Genomic DNA, 21,689 nt, shown 5'->3' with positions numbered 1-21,689 from the left:
TTCAAAGATAGAATTTATGTTTTTCAATTAAAATCTTTTAAAAATAGGATCCGAAGGATTTACTCATAAAAAAGTAACCTAAGAACATAGCTAATTTCTCTGATTTATCATCATGTAGACTTAATATGAGAATGTGAAAAAGCTGCTGAAAGACATTTAAAGTATGATTGACTAATCTAATTAAGTACATGCTAAAAAAAGTAATGACATTATCTATATTGGCAGGATTGGAAGCGAGTATGTAGTCATTCCAAACTTCTGACAATAAAAGTAAGAATTAAAAATAATATTATAGTATGTATCTTAGCAATTTCACTACAGTATTGGTCTATTGTAGTAAAGGTAAAAGGTAAAGGCCCTCCCGTTGATCGTCGATTTGCTCGAGCGGGCCCAGTAACTTCTCCATTGGAGACTTTGTTGTTACTGTGTCTGGCATATCGAATACTCTCGGTAGCTTGCCAGGCTCTCCGAGAGGGGCGGAGGAATCGAACTCGGGTCGGCCATGTTGGCTGCATGCAAGGCAAATGTAATTATTGTGAATAAATGAATAAGTAATTAATTATTAATAAGTTTGGCATAAAATTTTAAGAGAGAATAACTTTGCAACTGTAATAATGTGAAATAATAGCTAGTCTGAAAGAATAAGAGTAAAATTCCAGGACATAAGTTATGAACAAATGTATAAGAGCAAAGTTTCAGTGAAAATATACAATGTCTATTATGTTTATTATATTTTAGAAGAAAAATATGTAAATATACTCATATCTCTATAAAGATATGTAAATGTAAACAAGCAGACAAATAACAGTTATTGAGTTTGAGGAAGATGCATTCTGTTATCTTATTATATTCATAAAATATGATATTATCACATTATAACTACAAAAGCTTGAATTCATATGTGGTGTCGTTGCAACAGAATAAAGAAACTGAATTATCAACTTAACTATTGCTTTTGTTTTTCTTCCTTTTTAAAACTTCTGTTTCTTATTGGCTTATAACTACTCATAAACATTTCTGTGGCTTGGGACAATTTATCTATTATGTCACAATTTCACTGTGATTTTCTTTTCAGACTAACTCTCGCTATAGAATTTAAAGAGCTTATTGTTTACTCAGTAAGTAGTTTCATTCTACTAGAATGTTGCAATGCAAGTGTTACTTAGAAGCATTTTTCTCAAATAAAATAAAAAATACTAGGACATTTAGATTATGGAAATCAACTTCAGCTCTCATTCTTATTTGGATAATGTATCTTAATGATCTTTCCTGGAATATGATGAATTTAAAAAGTGCATAATGATTTTTTACTCACTCTAAATATAAATAAGAGATGTGCATTAGAAATATATTGTAGTGCTCACTTCGGCAGCACATATACTAAAATTGGAATGATACAGAGAAGATTAGCATGGCCCCTGCGCAAGGATGACATGCAAATTTGTGAAGCTTTCCATATTTTTTAGAAAACAAATTTTCTAATTATGTCTTTTTGGTGGGTCTGAATGTTGGGGAAAATTCTAAACAGCAGTCTTTTGTTGTAATATTGAATGTGATGAACAGAGAGAGAGAGAGAGAGAGAGTAAAGTGAAAATCTGTCACACAGTAGGGGGTGGGTGGGAGGGGGTTATATCGGGGTTCTTGGTGGTGGAAAATGTGCACTGGTGAAGGGATGGGTGTTTGATCATTGTATGACCAACCAAGACTTGAACTGAAAAGCATTGTGACTGTTATCATGGTGATTCAATAAAAATAAATAAATAAATAAATAAGAAATATATTCTAGTATTCTCTTAAGAAGCTCAAAATAATTTGTTTACAATTTCTACAAAAATAGAAATGGAGTATTGCATAAGCATGAAAATTTTATTCCATATTATTTTAGTACATATTTAGCAAGTACTACTTACTAATAATTAACATTTTTTGTGGTAGCTTTTCTGCTTTTTGTTTTTTCATTTTAAATATGACCAGCAAATCATTATTGGAAAATAGAAATTGTTAAGAACAAAGATTATACCTGAGAGAAATTTCTGAAGCACACGAGCACTCAAAGAACATTATTTACAGAATAGCTTCTGGATAGTCAACAATAATCTTTTTCAAAATTATTGACAAATTGGGGCTGGAGCGATAGCACAGTGGTAGGGCATTTGCCTCGCACGCAGCCAACATGACCGACCCGAGTTCGATTCCTCCGCCCCTCTCGGAGAGCCCGGCAAGCTACCGAGAGTATCTCGCCCGCACGGCAGAGCCTGGCAAGCTCCCCGTGACGTATTTTATATGCCAAACACAGTAACAACAAAGTCTCCAATGGAGACGTTACTGGGCCCGCTGGAGCAAATCAACGAACAACGGGAGGGCCTTTACCTTTACCTTTACCTTATTAATTAATACATAAAATTTACAGTTATAGAAACTAAAAGAATGTACAGTAGCATGTCAAATATAAATTAAAATTGATGATAAGGCCATTTTTATCTTCTGTAAATGACCCGGTGACTCAGTGACCAGGTGTTTAATTCATTACATTTTCAGCATCAGTTCAAGAAACACACAACAGTAAACAACATAAGGGAAAATAATAGAGGAAGAAATAAGCTGGCCATGTGCGCCTGCTTAAGTGATAAATATTTAAAAATACCTCTTTTTAACCCATTGCTAAACTGTGAGAAAATGACAGAGGAAGAAATGGGAATGAAGATGAGGAAGTGAATTGGGCAGAGAAAGAAAACAGGGTCATTAGAAGAGGGCAGGTTATACTAGCCATACTATTGGTGTAGAAACATTGAATACCTAAAGCAACTGTATTGCGAATCATTCTGTAAAACATAGTGTTTAATAAAGGCTAAGTTTTAAAAAATTTATATGAGACTTACATATATGAGACTAATACCCCAGGACAGTAGAGAAAATGGCTAGGAGGATTGGTGCATGAAAGGAAGTCTGCCTCAAGTGCTAAAGGAGAGGGTAGTTGGGAAAGAGAAGGAACTACTATGACAATGATGGTGGGAGGGTTCACTCTATCACTTTGGATGGGAGCTGTGTGCTGAAAGTAGGTGAAGGACCAAATATGATGACCTTTTAGTATCAGTATTGCAAACCATAAGCACCAAGGTATCTCTCTTGATAGAGAGACAGAGAGGCAAAGAGAGAGAGAGAGAAGAGGGAGGTGGGGCATGGCAGGATGGATACAGGAAAAATTGGTGGTGGGAAATGTAAATTGGTGGCAAGATGCGTGTAAGAATATTGTATGACTTAACCCCAATAATGAACAGCTTTAAGACTGTGTATCTCATGGTGATTCAGCCCCTTGATCACTTGAAATCCTGTTAATCACCGATTTGCTGAAGCAGGCACCAGTAACGTCTCCATTCGTCCTTGTCACGTGTTAGTGTAGCCCAATGGCATCTGCTCGTTCTAGGAACATGAAGAGCCTCAAAACAATTGTTTAGGGTCTTGATGAAAAAGTCGGACCATCTCGTAGTGGGCGGGCACTCTATCTTTTGACATCCAGTGGATTCCAGTAAGTAATGGCTCTAGTCCAGTGGTCGTCTCCAAATCTCTTTACGTGTCCAGTCCATCTGATTCTCGATGCCTTGGCAAATGAGAAAGCGACCCTGACTCTTGATCATTGACAGAAGTTGGAACTCTGGATTCTTTCTCTCACTTGAGTGAAGCGTGAAACTCCAAGCATAGCTCTTTCGATTTCTCTTTGGGAGGCCTGAATAGCGTTCTCATCCTGTTTTCATAAGGCCCAGGTCTCTGAAGCACATGTTAATGTAGAAGAACAGTGGGATCGAAGAGATGTACCCAGAGCTGGAGGTTCTTCATCCTCTTAGCTATTTCTTTGACGCTCTTGAAGGTGCTCCAAGCCACTTTCTTCCTCCTGCGCAACTCAGGTGCCAAGTCTTTTGTCATGTTAACTTCTAGACCTAGATAGGTAAAGGTAAAGGTAAAGGCCCTCCCGTTGATCGTCGATTTGCTCGAGCGGGCCCAGTAACGTCTCCATTGGAGACTTTGTTGTTACTGTGTCTGGCATATCGAATACTCTCGGTAGCTTGCCGGGCTCTCCGAGAGGGGCGGAGGAATCGAACTCGGGTCGGCCATGTTGGCTGCTTGTAAGGCGAACGCCCTACCCGCTGTGCTATCGCTCCAGCCCATAGACCTAGATACACATAACTTTTGCATTTGGAGATATTTGTCCCATTGAGAGCGAATGGAACATCAGGAACAAGACTGCTTCTCATAAATATTGTCTTTTTGAGACTCATCTGTAGTCTGACCTTTCCACACTCATGGTCAAAGTCGGACAGCATTTGTGCCGCTTGGCTAGTTTGTTGTTATTAGAATGATGCCATCAGCAAAGCAGAAGTGGTGTAGTTGCCAACCGTCTAACTTCACTCATATTCCTTCCCATTCCAGTCATCACACAACCTTCTTAAATGTGGCACTGAAGAGTTTTGGTGAAATGGCATCACCCTGCCAAACCCCTCTCTTGTCATGGATGATAACTTCTTGTAAAGTAGTGAGATCCTGGTAGTGAATCCATAAACAGCTCACGGTGGATCATAATGTATTGAGCTTGAACACCCTGTTTGGCTAGAGCTTCGATGACCACTTCAGTCTCAACAGAATCAAAGGTCTTCTTTAAATCAATGAGCATTAGACAGAGCGAAATCCTGAACTCCCGAGAAGCCTCAATGAGCTTGGTTATCATATGGATATGGTCGATCCTGCTGAATCCTTTGTGGAAACTGGCTTGCTCACATGGATAATCTTCTCCACTGCCCTTCTGGAAGATTTGATATATCCATCAGGACGTTGGAGGGCAGTCATCTTGATCTTATAGTTGGCAAATGACAGGCGGGCATTGAGAATGCTTTTCCCGGCTTCTGCCACATTTGCCAGCATTGTTGCTCTTCTCTCTTTGAGGTCTTACTTTCTTGCTTCTCTGAACTGCTTTGCAAACTTGGATGTTTGCTTTCATTTGCCTGAGGCTTGTGCCAAGCCATGTTGGTGAATGAGCTCGAAAGTTTTCGAAGACAGGCATCTTTTTGTGGCTAACTCTCTCTCGGCATTCCTTGCACAGTCATGGAGGTGCTGAACCAGTCAATCATATTTCTCGTCAATGTTGTCAACCATGGCATCCTCACATGTTGCTGCAATAGTGCCAAAGAGCTCCCAGTTGGTGGTTTTTCTGGGAGTTCTCTTCTTAAACTTTGCAGCTCTTTCTTCCCACTTCGTGAAGTAGAATTTTGCGTGAAGAAGATGGTTGTTCTTTTGGAATTTTGGGACAACAGCGACATCGTTCAGGCAAAACCATGGATTGAATATGATGTGGTCAATTTCATTGTGGAACCATCCACTGGGCAACGCCCATGTCCAACATTTTGATTCAGCCTTCTCGAATTGTGAGTCACCATGGATGATCTTGGTCGACATGATGAACTCAGACAGTCTCTCACACTGTTTATTCCACTCTTGGCCATGGGTCCCAATGTGGAGTTCTTTGGTTGATCTTCTCTGTCCTATCTTGACATTAAAATCACTGACAATGATCTTACAGAAGGTGTGGTCTTCTGTCTAAAAATTCTCCAGCTCCATGTAGAAATTCTCAATTTCTTCTTCATCATAATTAGATGTTGGTGTGTTGACAATGACGATAGAAACTGTCGACAGTGAGCCACATCTATTCAAGTTTAATTATCTGATTTTGGTTGATAGGCATTCCAATGAATCAATGCTTATGGCCAAATTCCTGTTGACAAGCACATCGACACTACCAACACCTCTTATGTTGCATATTTCAAGGAACAGTTCTTCTCCAGTGTCGAAAACAGCGTAATGTGATTGATGCCTTCTCGTCTTAGTCAGATCAATGATGTTGTGCTTGATCTTTCATGCTTGTATCATCAGTTCCTCGATGGATGCATCTGATGCCATCATATGTGCATTAAAAGTACAGATAATCATTTTTGTCCTTCTTCATTTTGGCAGCCTAGTATGGCTTTGAGATTTTTATCAGCCTCTCCTTCCTCATCTTTCCCAATGCTGCCGTATTGGTGGCTCTTTCAGGGTTAGGGGAATGAGACCCTTTATTTACTGGTTTTGGCATATTGAATATGCCACAGATAGATTGCCAGGCCCAGCACTGCGGGCAGGATATTCTTGGTAGCTTGCCAGGCTCTCCGAGAGGAATAGAGGCTTTTAGGGTGGCCTCTAATCGCTCTTGCAGTTGTTCCCATGGTTCAAACCATATTTGAACCCTTTCACATATGGTACGACAATCCTGGATGATGGAACTTAAGTGTCTTGTGTTGTGTCCAGAAAGCGCCTGGAGCATGGCGGCAGCTGGGTAGTAGAGGTAGTGGAGGTCTGCTGGTAAGGTATTTATCTGGTACCGGTAGGGTGGGTCTTTTTTTTTTTTTACAGAATTACCTCACACCTGAGTGGGGTGATTCAGTAAAAATAAAAAATAAAAATTAAAAATTAAATTGCATCAGAAAAAATAAAAGACAAGAGTGTGATGGGTTACTCTAAACACTTTGGTGTAGATATTTAACGACCAAAGTAGAGCATATACAAGCAGATCAAATAAGTTGTGAGAAATCTGAATTTAAACCCTGATTTAAAGACTTTTTAGATAGAACTATTAAAATATTATGTAAACTTCATCAACATATATATCACTAAGTGCCACCAATGTAAGACCTCTGTATTGTTACTCTTTTTGGTAAAATTTTATGGGGTAAATCAAGAAAGAGGAAAAGCTGTTTCAAATGATCTGTTATTTAAGAAGGATGCACCCAGTGTTAGAATCAGACGAATGATTAAAAACATGAGTCACTTTACCATAACGGTATAAATTAGCTTTCGTGTATAAATCTACAAATGTAAATATATACTCAATGCATTCGTAGCACTGTAGTATTGTAACACTGTCCTCCCATTGTTCATCTATTTGTTCAACCGGGCCCAGTAATGTCTCCAGTGTGAAACTTTGTTGTTACTGTGTTTGGCATATCTAATATGTCACAGTAGTTTGCCAGGCTTTGCCATGCAGGTGAGATACTCTTGTAGCTTGCCACGCTCTCCGAGAGAGGTAGAGAAATCAACTTCGGCCACATACAAGGCAAACACCCTACCCACTGTGCTATCACACTGTATGCATTAATATGTTACATAAGAGTAATACAAGGATAAGACTTGTTTTCTCCTCTGAATTAATGACATTTCATATTATATTTACACTACATAATTATGAATGCTGTAATAATTTAGATGGAAAAATCTCTATTGTTTCAAAGAAATAATAAAAGTTAAGTTCAGAGAATTTGAATCATTGATTAAAAACAGTGGTCAGAGATCCAAATAAATATGAAATAAAAAAAAAACCAATGAGGCTTCTACATTTGATAGTTTCACCATTAATATTTTACTTCAAACTGATAAATCTTAGGGAAATATATTTGACAACAGGAAGTGGGATGAATAGGAATAGGACAAAAATAATTGCAATTATATCACATCAAGAGAAAAACATTGGATTTTCTGTTTTTATTCTTTCAGACACTTTCTTTCTCTCCTTTTTAAAATAAGAGACATATCAAGCTCGGATGAAACTCTTATACATTCAAAGCATTTGTTCTACCAGTTAAAAAAATATTCCCATTTGTCAACTTTGTCTTTGAATAGGTGAAATGTTATCGACATATAACATAATTATGAAGTTATAAAAGAAGGTTCTCTTTTGGTTTCATTTGTCTATTTTTCTTCAGATTTTCTTTTCTTACACTTTACATCTGCTTTTGTATTATGTTTAAGTTCTTATAGTCTTTACAATTCCTAATATTTTTGTTTTATAGATTTACTCTTAAGGTTATCCTGAAGTTTATATTTAAAATTTTATGTTTATTGCAAACTGGTTATATTTAGCTTTGATGCTTTTTAGTGCATGGAATATTACTATTCTCCTTCAGCCACATTGATGTTGGTGTCTCATGGCTACTAGGCAGGATTTGTTTTTCATTTTATAAAAGTCATTTTAATATTTCATTCAAGGTCTAATCGGTAGTGATGAATTGCTTAATTTTACTAATATATGTCACGTCTTTGATTATAAATGTTAATATGATAGGTTAGTGTATTTTGGTTGAAAATATGTTTTCATTGCTTTGAATATGACTAATCTGCAAGATTTATAGCAAAGTCCATGATAATCTTATAGAAATTCCTTCAGTTATAATTCATCTTTAACTATATATTTGTTATTGATGTTTTAACACTTCAATTAAATTTAATAAACTAAAAATGTCTGTATTTTGGTTTGTTTGGAATTTAAATAGTTTTTATTGCAATAAATAGTACTTTCCCCAATTTTGAGAAACTATTCGGCTTTTAAATATTCAAATAGAATTCCTATCTATTCTCCTCTCCCCCTAACACCTCCACGAGGCAGATCTTATTCATCTTGCTATTATCTAATAAAACTCATGTACTATTTTAATATTTTTCAATTTGTTTCTTTATTAAACCTTTAACTATTTTCCGCTGGCAAGTCTAACTTCTTAATTCTTTTTAAAAAAAGATATTTTAATTGAATCACTGTGAGATAAACCTTAACAAAGCTGTTCATGATTAGGTTTCAGTCATACAGTGTTTCAACACTCATCCCTCCACCAGTATACATTTCCTACCACCAGTGTCAGTTTCCCTCCCCTCACTGCCACTCACCTCAGAACCTGGTTCTGTGACAGGTGCTTTCTCCCACTCTCTCTTCTCTCTCTCTCTCTCTCTCTCTCTCTCTCTCTCTCTCTCTTTCTCTTTCTCCCTCTCTCCCTCTCTCCCTCTTTCCCTCCATCTCCTTTTGACTCCTTAATTCATTTTCTTTAGTGTTAAACCAGAGTCTCCTGCCCCCGCACCTGGCGGTCCTCGCCAGGGCCCCTTGCAGGGGAGTGGGTTGAGTTTCCCTCCCCGCCCCGACCAGGGATCCAGCAGCCGAAGATGTCCAGAACCAGCCACCACCATGCTGAGACCACTCTCCACATGCATGAAGGTACTGGCAGAGGAACAAAGGCATGCGGGTCCCGGGGCTAAGATCTCCAAGCCTGCTCGGATCAGGGCTGAGAATCCTCAAAATTCCAGTAGGCAGGGGTCACACCCACCAACTGCCCCCCTGGCACCGTGTAATCCCATCAACAGCCAAAGACCCAGAGACTATAATACTCAGCTCCCGGAAGCAAGTGGCCACATTTGCGGCTGTGCAACACCTTATTATCTCATTCTTACTTTGGACAAAATGGCAGGCTACCAAATGTAACCTTCCCACATGGCAGAGTCTGACGAACTCCCCATGGTGTACCCAGTATGCCAAATACCAGTAACAATGATGGGTCTCATTCTCCTAACCCTGAAGAGCTTTCAATATGGTAGTTTTTAAAAAATCTCAGGGCTAAGATGAAGGAGCCGTTACTGGGGCCTGCTCGAGGCAATCGACGAACAACAGGATGGTCGTGATCGTGATCGTGAATGTTAAACCTGTGTATTGTGATATCTTTAGTTTAACTATTTATATTTAACTCTGTTATCTCCACTTAAACTTTTCATATATTCTCCAAATTTTCTATAGTTTTTATTGTGTTTCTTAGGTGTTTGTCTTAGTTTAGGTAGTATTGTTACAAAGTTTATTCTTTACACTTCAGATAAGTCACCTAGTTCTGTATCATTTTATCTTTTTTCAGGGCTTTTATTTGTTCCACCATCATGGTATATTTCTCTCATTCACTTTATTTACTATTATGTATCTGTGATTTTGCTGAGTTAAACATCTCTTTCCTTAACCAATTGTGCAGGTCTTATATCAAGTTTATACATGTAAGAATATAATCCCCCATGATTTATTGCAGATATTACAGAGTATGTCACCTTATGTTGTAATTCCTGTATACCTGTTCAGATAACTGGACTCCAGGCTGATACAGATGAGATGATGGCACTTTGTACCATGGAGAGCTTATCATTATAGTTCACCACAAATCCAGCCATACATGCATAGGATTCCAAGACTTGCCCCTAAAGGGCTTATTTGCACCCACCCAGTCCTTGAGACTGTTCTTCACAGTCATGTTTTTTCCAGTCATGTCAGATAACCCATTATCACTCAAGTCTGCCTGTGTTCTAATATGGGGGTCTGGCAGCCTGGGGCAAATAGGAGGAGTGTGATCTATTGTTAAACCAGGCTCAAGATAGAAGTAAGAGACCACTCTGTGATGATGCAAAAGCAAGAAATTTTATTGGTAGCTCCAGCTAGGGTCCAGACCCCACCGACACAGAGGCTCTAAGACAAGGGCCCTGACTTTAGTTTCAGAGAGCATTATAAAGCATATGGTTACATAAGCTACTTATTCTTTGCAGTTAACAGAAGACAATTTCTGGCACTAGTCATTGCTGATACGGCACCTGGTGATTGATTGAGCCCACTTGCTGGGCCCAGGAACTTTCCAGGTGGGTCTTGATTGGCTAGTATCATATTGTTTCATTTCTGGGAAACCAAAATTGTTTCAGTTCCAGTAACTGAACCTGAGGACTATCTGATTTTTCTCACTTCTGCTGCCTGGCCTGTTATGGCATTGCCATTGCTTATTGTGTGACTTATCTCTTCACTGACAACTTTAGATTTGGAAGAGGTCAAGGCTACTGCCTCAATAGCGATCTACAATGGATAAATGGAAGTTGTTTCTCAGGTGAAATGGGTGCCAAACCTCAATACTTTCCTTAGTGACCACAGGCAGTTCGTTTGAGTGACTGAACATGGCTGTTTCCAGTAACTTCTGGATCTTTGGAAGCTAAAATAATAGTACAGTGGGTAGAGCATTTGCCTTGTGAACAGCTAACCTGAGTTCAATTCCAGCATCCAATATGACTCCTGAGCCCGACATGAGTGATCCGTGAGTGTAGTGCCATGAGTATCATACAAATTTGAATTTTTGCTCCAAACACAGGTATGAAATTGACAGGGTCTGGCACTTGAGTCTCTGACTAGGAATATTGAGAAGCAAAAGTGAGCAAAGTCCTGGCAAAGGCTTGAGGAAGGACAGAATGGGAATTTCTCTCAGTGCAAAGCCTGTAACAGAGATCAGACTAATTATTTGTTTATTAGTACTGAAATAAGGAGAATGGTCTCACAGGAGTACAACCCCATACTTGAAAGGAGAAACAAAATTAATTGAAGCAGAGGGAAAAGATGAAGCAGGATAGGCCGCTCCCTCTTTGGGATCTCTTGTTCTGATTCTCATCCAAGTTTCCCCCAAAGAAAGTAGAAAGAAACTGCATGTAATAAGATTTGTTATCATCTGCCCTTGCAAACATCTGGTCTACACAAGGTTAAGAGAGGAAAGACCCAAATAAAAGTTCAAACCAAAACAAAGACAAATCAAGATATTACCACCTCCATAACAATCATAACAAAATCCAGCCCCAAACCCTTTAGACTCATGGCATGAGGTCAAAACCCTACAATCCACACTGAGCACTCAGAGAAACTCACTGGGAGGTTTCACAACATGCCACATAGGGCTGTGCTGAGGCAGTCATCAGCCTGGAGTCACACAGCTCAGGTGAGTGGTTGGTGTGAGGTCTCTGAAGAGCACTGGGCAGCTATGTCCTATGTCCCTGGTGTAGAACATCCAGGCAGACTGTCCAGACTTTGCCCGCACAGAGCAACGCTACTGGAGAGATTTCTGACTGAGGTCTGCCTCTCTCACAGGAAGAGTTGGCTTTCCTTCCAGAACTCTGTTTACCATGGCTAAAGTGAAAATCACTCTGGTGTTCTAGGGGCTTTCAAGTTTTTTTTTGGTTTTTGTTATTTTTTAATTTTTTTCTCTTTTCTTTTTTGATTTTTTTTTATTACTTGATATCTTGACATCCCCTTACTCATCGATTTGCTCGAGCAGGAGCCAATAACATATCCATTCATCCCTGATGCATGCTAATGTAGCCCAATGGCATCTGCACATTCTAGGAACACGAACAGCCTCAAACTGATTGTTCAGGGTCTTGACAAAGAAGTCTGACCATCTCATAGGTGGGCGGCCATGTGATCTTTCGATGTCCCATGGAATCCAGTCAGTAATGGCTCTAGTCCAGCGGTTGTCTCTAAATCTCATTTTGTGTCCAGCCCATCTGATTTTCGATGCCTTGACAAACGAGACAGCATCCCTGATTCTTGACCATCGAAGAATGTTGGAATTCGAGATTATTTCTCTCATTTGAGTGAAGCGTGATACTCCAAGCATAGCTCTTTTGATTCCTCTTTGGGAGACCTGAATGGCGTTCTCATCCTGTTTTCGTAGGACCCGGGTCTCTGAGGCGTATGTTAATGCAGGAAGAACAGCAGAATTGAAGAGATGTGCCCAGAGTCGGAGGTTCATGGTCCTGTTAGATATTTCTTTGATGCTCTTGAAGGTATTCCAAGCTGCTCTCTTCCTCCTGTGCAACTCAGGTGCCAGGTCATTTGTCATGTTGACTTCTTGATCTCAACACATAACTGTTGCGTTCAGAGATGTTCGGCCCATTGAGAGTGAATGGAATGTCAGGAACGAAACCATTTCTCATAAACATTGTCTTTGTTAGATTCAACCTTAGTCCAACTTTAGTGAACAGTTTGTAGATAACAGACAATAGGCAGATTGGGCGATAGTTGCCAATGTCATGGATGTTTCCCTTTTTGTATAGTAGTACAGTCCTGCTGGTTTTCCATTGGGATGGAACCTTTCATTCAGACAGGTAGCGTGAGAAGAGCCGAGCCAGTGTATTTATGAGTACTGATGGCAGGTTCTTCAAGTGTTCAGGTCTGACCTAGTCTGGTCAGGTGCTGTTTACTCCTTTACCAATGAAATGCCATGTCAGATTTCTGAAGGGAGAACATTGGAAACATATTCATCCTACGGAATTTTGTATGTGGGCAGGTGGATATGGCTATCAAATAGATCCAAGTAGAAGTCATGGATAATCTTCTCCATTGCCCTTCAGGAAGATGTGACAGAGCCATCAGGATGTCGGAGGGCAGTCATCTTGGTGTTGTAGTTGGCAAAGAACAGGCGGGCATTGCAAATGCTTTTCCCAGCTTCTATCACATCTGCCAGCACTGCTGCTCTTTTCTCTTTGAGGTCTTCCTTTATTGCTTCTCTGCACTGCTTTGCAAGCTCGGACGTTCGCTTGTGATTGCCTAAGGCTTGTGTCAACCCATGTTGGTGAAGGAGCTCGAGAGTTTTCAGAGACAGTCGTCTTTTTGTGGCTATCTCTCTCACGGCGTTCCTTGCACAATCATAGAGGTGCTGAACCAGTCGGACATATTATTTTATATTTTAATGAATCACCATGATGTGCAGTTACAGACTTATAAACTTTCGTGATTACTTTTCAGTCATAAAATTATTGAGAACCCATCCATCCATCAGTGCACATTTTCTACCACCAATGTTCCCAATATCCCTCCCATCCCACTGCCACCCCACCCCATTCCCCACCTGCCTTTGTGGCAGGCACATTCTCTTTTACTCTGTCTCTCTGTCTCTGTCTCTGTCTCTGTCCGTCTGTCTGTCTGTCTGACTCTATCTACCTATCTCTCTATCTCCTTTTGGGTATTTTTTCTAATAGAGCATTAGCCTTCTCAGTGAGAAGTAAGAAGGGACAAGTCCCCTCAGAGCACTGTGCTGCTTCTCTTTAGAGGGCACCAAATAGCATGGGGTTAGGGGATGGGGGGCTTTTCCAGACAACCACAGGCTATCAAGGTAGGTCAATTCCAAGTAGCATTCACACACTTGCAACACCCACAATGTCCAAAACGTCCTTGGCTTTGAGCAGCAATCACCAAACTTGTTGCGAACCATCCAGAAGGCAGGAGGGCTGAGTAGGTACAGCTGGAGAGGAAGAATGTCCACATTTAACATCAGAATAGCATCCCCACCAGTACTCTAGAAGGAACTGAAAGAATGTGAATTTGAACAATACTTTCCTTTCCTCCTTTAGGCATTTAAAAACAGAAGTACAGGAAACACAAGCTTAAAATCTATAATAATTGTGGGGGAGTAGTGGAGAAGCAATTAAGAAAGCTCAAGAGATTGTGGATGGAAGTAAAATCTTCAGTGAGGAAACACCTCTCAGATGCATAAACCCACACTCTGGAATTCACTCCCACTGCAGAGATGACACTGGGCAGATACATCGGAAGTGTCCACTGTGACCAAGATGTCAGTTGTCCTAGCCTGAGCTCCAGCAAAGCTATCCACATTAGGACATCAGTCTTTTTGGACAGGTGGGTGCTGCCTCTTCTCCAACAAGCTCTGTTCCCCATGCTTCCCAAGCCTGCTAGACTCAACTCTAAATCCTGTGCCTGAGGATCATGGAATCAGTATGTCAGTTACCACCATGAACAAGAGCTTCCCAGGGAGTCATGAGTCTGAGAGCCTCAGGCATGCACAGCTGAGGTGTGAGTTAGTTTCCTTTCAGTACAGGGTCTTAGATTGTTTTTGGGCAGCATGGTGTCCTTTTGGCCATCATCTACAATCTCCATCAAAAATCTCTCCTTGTGATCCACTGCTCTTTGAGGAAAATCTCTCTTACCTGGCTGTGTACAATGAGCTACTAATGCACACAGCCAGTACCATGGATCCAGAGGACACGAGGTCCTCTATCTCCACAGAAAGATCACACGTGGATGTCAACCTTTTCCCATTATCAGATCGTGTTACCAAGGGAACCATGTGTAGGATTATGCTTTTCTCTTTTCTCCCTCTCTGATGAACCCTGACCAATGAAAATTTTCCTCCTTTAGAATCTGTATTTTTCTCACCAACTGTATTCCCATAAATCTGTCACTGTGTTAAAACGTAGGGAGGAGGTAATTCCGGAGTCTCCACTCATTCGTCATTTTGCCAGAAATCCAGCTTGTCTTTCAGATATTTAAAGCATTCAGACTCCAACATAAATCAGTTAGGTAAATTCAGAGGTAGTTAAGCACCCGGAAAAGCTAGTGATGAATGGACCAGAGTCTTCTAACAACAGATTCATTATTCAATAAATATTATTTCATGGTCACTAAATATTGTTAAACTCTGGGAATACAAAGAAAGATAAATCAGTTGAATGTGTCTCCTTCAGCACCCTCCCCTTTTCAAAGTTAGGAAGGCATTGTTTAATTTGGCAGATGGAAGAACCGCAAAGGGAACAATGTATTGAATATGACAAGTCGATAAAAGTTTTTTAAAAGTCTAAAATTTTAAAATATAAAAACATTGTTTAAAAGCTGTTCAGCTGTATACTTACTTGATAGTAATAATGTGCTTAAAATCTTTTCATACAAAATACTGCTTAAAGGCTCACTATTATATCACTACCTCCACTGCCTAAGCCCTCCAGAAAGTTTTTAAAATCTAATAGCTGTAATATAATTTTATAATGGATTTTTCAGGGGAAAATGGAGAAAAAGCACAGATTAACAGTATATTTTGTCCTTTTCACAGAAAGAAAAAATAGAACCACCATGATAAAATTTAATGAAAGAAAAAATAGAACAACCATGATAAAATTTAATAGTAAATAGATTTTTCAGAAAATTGTGCTAAACCTACTCTTCTGTCTTCTGTCTGCTTCTTAGATTCCAGCTGAATTGTTGTAAGCTATTCAGAGAACCAGGATTTAAGGAAAACTTGTTAATCTCAACTTCTTCCAGACACAGTAGTGATGGTAGAGAAAAGGAAAGAAGGCTTGTTAGACAAATCCTAGAGGATTATATTCTCTTTAGGCAGAATAATATTTCAGAAAAATATAATTTTGCAAATAATTTAAAGAATCACATGTCAATTATAACTAAATAATTTACCTGGGGCTCTGAAGAATGGAGTTATTCAAAACCAGATTGGTGTATAATGTCATAAAAGCTTTCATAATAATTATAATTTCCACCTTATGATAGGCAGCTTCAGAGGGTCACCTCTAGGTTTAGCATGGGAAAACATGTATTAGTAAGTCGTTAAACCAATAAGAAATAGCAAATTTGAAGAGTATTAAAGCCTCTGAGGCAAGGAGGATACAGCATTTAAGAAAAATTCCCTTTCCTTACTAAAACTTTGAAACTCCACCAAAATAAAGAACGTTTAAATTATTATGCTGTATCACTGTATTACTGTCATCCTGTTGTTAATCAATTTGCTTGAGCAGGCACCAGTAATGTCTCCATGTGTCCCTGTCACGTGCTAGTGTAGCCCAATGGCATCCAGGAACACGGAGAGTCTGAGATTTTAGCAGCCTCCCCTTACTGTTCCTTCCCAACACTGACACACTGGGAGCTCTTTCAGTGTCTGGGGAATGAGGCCTATCGTTGTTACTGTTTTTGGCATATCAAATATGTCACAGGTAGCTTGCCAGGTTCTGCCATGCAGGCGGGATAGTCTGGTAGCTTGCCGGGCTCTCTGATAGGGAAATCTGGCAAAGAATTGAAAATCCTATTATTAATTGGTTTTCTAGTACAATAGCTTTTTTTTTGTTTAATGTATAAGGTCATCTTTCAAGCATAAATATTAAAAGTTTTCCTTGGCTTTACAATGACTTTAAAATAGCTTTCCTTTAGGTATACATTTCAGGTGTTCAGATATTTGCCTCTGATTTTAATATACCTAGATCATTTTTTAACATTTTGAAAGTGTGCTAGATATTGCATTGCTATGATAAGCCAGTACGACTAATAATTAGTATTACCTAGAACTGAAAGGTAATTAACTTTGTACTTAAGTTAATGATAGGTTCAGGGCAGAAATATCTCTGATTCCTGGCAGAGCAGACATGAAGATCCTCAATCCACTATTGCTAGACAAGAAGTACCTCATCTGTCAAATGACTTTAACCAAAAGCCACTGTAGTCTCTAACTTCTGTCCCTAAAACAAATGAATCCCAAGAAAGATATCTGTCCATCTCATCCTGTCATTTAAAATACCAACAACAATACACACAGGGTCAGAAGTTTGTGTTTTTTTAAATTTTTCTATACATACAATGATGAAATACATATGGTTTATGTGTATATATGTATACATGAAAACTTGTCCTTGTGTTTTCACAAGTATATATTTTGCCAGTTTGGAGTGTGATGCCATCTCTGTTTAGTTTTTCTTTACTTTGAATTTTGCTTTTAAGATAAATATTAACACATATGGCATGTTTTTGCTTTCTTGTTTAGGTGTCATATAAAATTCTATAATTTGCTATGATTCAGTCATCTGTTTCAATATAAGTGGTTATGCCCTATTTTCTAACTTTTACCATTATAAATAATATACATACCTTGTAATATATGGGAAAGAGACACCTTCAGGGATATGCCTAGAAATAAAATTAATATAAATAAATATCTTCAAGGTTATTAGATGTTGCTAATTAATTTCTAAAGTTGTCTTTTTCTCTTAATGTCCATTATTAAACTTCTTCAATGGTCTGTTGTTAATGAGAAAATGCAGTTTCGATGTTCAAACTGCTGAAACTGATCCTTGAATTTTTGTTGAATTAATTGATAAAAATTTTAATTTATGTGAAGGTGATTTATTTCTATGTTTAAAATAATCTAGGTATACACATATTTGTGTTTTATCTCATTACTGCTTTTGGCCAGAAATTAAGAGCAAAAGTATTGAGTATTTCTTCAGCATTTAATTAGATCACCAGATAACTAGAGCATTAGTTTAATTTTGTTTTGCTGAGGAATGGGGGAGGCATTCAATTGGCATTCAGGAGACTCAAGACCTCCCCCAGTGTTCCTTAGACACCTGGACAGGCCACTCAATGCTAGGGCCCAAGGATGCAATGCCCTGGTTGGTCCTCTGATATCAGGGATTATCCAAGCCACAGTGGCTGTTATTGGGTTTCTAGGGTAGCATTATGGAGTGTTTTGAGACTTTCAAGACTGTGTTCAGTAGTTTTGCAGGATCACACGATGCTGATCTAACTAGGCTTAGCTGTATCCAAATCATGTGCCTTAAACCCCTATAGTATCTCTCCAGGCCCTAATAATTTAGTTTTAAGTGTTACATTTTTTATCTTTTCAAAGTTGTCATATTTCATAGGATTGATATGGTTGGATTTCACCTTCAATTTGTAAAAATATTTCTAGAAAATAGACTAGACTCTTATCTTCTATTGTCTCAGTTAGTTTCATAGTTGCAATAGTGATAAATACATTGAATAAAGATTTCAATGTATTTATTTTTATTTAATTTACTTAAATAAATTTATTTTATTAGTTTTATATATTCTATTTAAATATTTTAATTTTTATTTTGTATGTAGTCTATTTCTTTTCTTTTTCTTTTTTTTAATTAATTTTTTTTATTAGTGAAACACCATGAGGTACAGTTGTAGATTTACAATTTTTTGTGCTTGGGTTTGATTATACAATGATCAGATACCCATCCCTCCACCAGTGCCCATTTTCCACCACCATGGATAATATCCCTCACACCCCCATCCCCCCATCCCCCCTGTCTCTGTGGCAGGGCAATCCCCTGTGTTCTCTCTCTCCTTTTGGGTGTTGTGGTCTGCAAAAGAGGCATTGAGTGGCAAACATGTTCAGTCCATAGTCTACTTTCGACATGCATCTCCCCTCCTGGGAGGATCCTCCAAACACCCTTTCTTTGGTGTTCCCTTCTCTATCTGAGCTGCCCTTTCCTCCAGAATGCCCGACTGGCCACTAAGCTATGGAGTAATCCTCCTGGTGCTGATCTCAGCTATTTTTGGGTATTAATCTCATATTTTGTTACTTTATATCCCCGAGATGAATGCAATCTTTCTATGTCTATCCCTCTATTTCTGACTCATTTCGCTTAGCATGATACTTTCCATGTTGTACCACTTGTTTGTAAATTTCATGACTTCATCTTTTCTAACAGCTACATAGTACTCCATTGCATAGATGTACCAAAGTTTCTTTAACCAGTCATCTGTTCTTGGGCATTCAGGTTTCTTCCAGTTTCTGGCTATTGTAAAGAGTGCTGCAATGAACAAACAAGTGCAGATGTCACTTCGACTATACATTTTTGCCTCTCTTGGATATATTCCCAGGAGTGGTATTGCTGGGTCAAATGGGAGCTCAATTTCTAATTTTTTGAGAATCGTCCATACTGTTTTCCAGAAGGGCTGAACCAGTCGACATTCCCACCAACAGTGAAGGAGTGTCCCTTTCTCGCCACATCCACGCCAGCATCGGTTGCTTTTGTTCTTTTGAATGTGGGCCAGTCTCTGAGGTGTGAGATGATATCTCATTGTGGTTTTGATCTGCATCTCCCTGATGATTAATGATGTAGAGCATTTTCTCATGCGCTTTTTTGCCATTCGGATTTCTTCTTTGAGAAAGTTTCTGTTCATTTCATTGCCCCATTTTTGGATGGGGTTGGATGTTTTCTTGTTGTGGAGTTTAACCAGTATTTTGTATATCCTTGATATCAACCTCTTGTCAGATGTGTATTCGGCGAATATCCTTTCCCATTCTGTAGACTGTCTTTGTATTTTGGTCGCTGTTTCTTTGGAGGTGCAGAAGCTTCTTAGTTTAAGATAGTCCCATTTATCTATCTCTGTTTTCACTTGCTCAGTCAGTGGCTTGGCATCTTTGAAGATACCATTAGCTTCAATGTCATGGAGGGTTTTGCCAACTTTGTCTTCAATGTACCTTCTGGTTTCTGGTCTGATGTTGAGGTCTTTAATCCATTTTGATCTTACTTTTGTACATGGTGTTAGGCAGAGTTCTGAGCCCATTATTTTGCGTGTAGCCGTCCAGTGATGGCAGCACAATTTGTTAAACAGGCTTTCCTTACTCCACTTCACATTACTTGCTTCTTTATCAAAGATTAGATAATCATATGATTGAGGGGAGATGTCAGTGTATTCAACCCTTTTCCATTGGTCTGCAGTTCTTCCTTTGTTCCAGAACCATGCTCTTTTAATTATTACTGCTTTGTAGTACAGTTTGAAGTTAGGGAGGTTGATTCCTCCCATTTTCTTTTTCCCAAGAATTGCTTTAGCTATTCGTGGGGGCTTATTGTTCCATATAAATTTCAGGAGTGTTTGCTCCATTTCTTTGAAGAATGTCATGGGTATCCTTATAGGGATTGCATTGAATTTATACAATGCTTTTGGTAGTATTGCCATTTTGACAATGTTAAGTCTCCCGACCCATGAGCAGGGGATATCTTTCCATTTCCTCATGTCCTCTTTTATTTCCTGAAGTAGCGTTTTGTAGTTTTCTTTGTACAGGTCCTTTACTTCCTTAGTTAAGCTTATTCCTAGGTACTTGATTTTCTGGGGCACAATTATGAACGGGATTGTTTTTTTCATGTTGCTTTCTTCTCTCTCACTGTTTACGTATAGGAAAGCCATGGACTTTTGGGTATTGATTTTATAGCCTGCAACTTTACTATACGAGTCTATTGTTTCTAGGAGTTTTTTGCTGGAGGTTATTGGGTTCTCTAAGTATAGTAACATATCATCTGCGAATAGTGAGAGCTTGATTTCTTCCTTTCCTACCTGAATGCCCTTAATATGTTTTTCTTGCCTAATCGCTATTGCAAGTACTTCCAGTACTATATTGAACAGCAGTGGAGAGAGTGGGCATCCTTGTCTCGTCCCTGATCTTAGAGGGAAGGCTCTCAGTTTTTCCCCATTGAGGATGATGCTTGCTGTAGGCTTGTGGTAGATGGCTTTAATTATGTTGAGGAAGGTCCCCTCTATACCCATTTTGGCTAGGGTTTTCATCATAAAGGGGTGCTGGATCTTGTCAAATGCTTTCTCTACATCTATTGATATAATCATATGCTTTTTTTGTCTTTTCTTTTGTTGATATGATGGATTATGTTGATTGATTTCCGAATGTTGAACCATCCTTGCATCCCTGGGATGAATCCTACTTGGTCATGGTGTATGATCTTTTTGATGAGTAGTTGGATTCTATTTGCTAGTAGTTTGTTGAGGATCTTTGCATCTGTGTTTATCAAGGATATCGGTCTGTAATTCTCTTTCTTTGCGGTATCTCTGTCTGCTTTTGGTATCAGTGTGATATTTGCTTCGTAGAAACTGTTCGGAAGTGTTTTTGATATTTCAATTTCGTGGAAAAGCTTAAAGAGGATTGGGAGTAAGTCCTCTTTAAAGATTTGGAAGAATTCACTAGTGAATCCATCTGGGCCAGGACTTTTGTGCTTGGGGAGAATTTTTATTACCATTTCAATTTCCTTGATGGTGATAGGTCTGTTTAGGTATTCCAGGTCTTCTTGGGTCAACCTTGGGAGTCTGTAGAAGTCTAGGAATTTATCCATTTCCTCGAGGTTTTGATGTTTCGTGGCATAAAGCTTCTCAAAGTACTCCCTGAGGATCCTTTGAATTTCTGTAGTTTCTGTTGTAATGACCCCCTTTTCATTTCTGATTCGGTTTATTAGGGTTTTTTTCTCTCCCTGTCTTTGTGAGTTTTGCTAGAGGCTTATCAATCTTGTTAATTTTCCCCTAGAACCAGCTCTTGGTTTCATTGATCTTGCGGATTGTTTTTTGGGTTTCCATCTCGTTAATCTCTGCTCTGAGTTTTATTATTTCCTTTCTCCTGTTCGGGTTTTGCTCCTTTTTTTGGTCATTCTCAAAGCTCTTAAGCTGTGAGTTT

The 21,689-nt window shown here is 38.9% G+C and overlaps 1 non-coding gene across 1 annotated transcript; it reads left to right on the top strand.

Moving 5' to 3' along the window:
• Positions 1 to 1,356: 1,356 nt before the first annotated feature.
• On the top strand, positions 1,357 to 1,463 carry LOC130019426 (U6 spliceosomal RNA). Its single transcript, XR_008791756.1, has one exon. It is a non-coding gene; the product is annotated as a U6 spliceosomal RNA (small nuclear RNA).
• The last annotated feature ends 20,226 nt before the right edge of the window (positions 1,464 to 21,689 follow it).

This window comes from Sorex fumeus, unplaced genomic scaffold (genome assembly GCF_029834395.1).
Source record: "Sorex fumeus unplaced genomic scaffold, SorFum_2.1 ptg000008l, whole genome shotgun sequence".
NCBI classification, from domain to species: Eukaryota; Metazoa; Chordata; class Mammalia; order Eulipotyphla; family Soricidae; genus Sorex; species Sorex fumeus.
The sequence above is the reverse complement of the archived record's forward strand: the minus strand, read 5'-3'. Positions and strand labels throughout refer to the sequence as shown.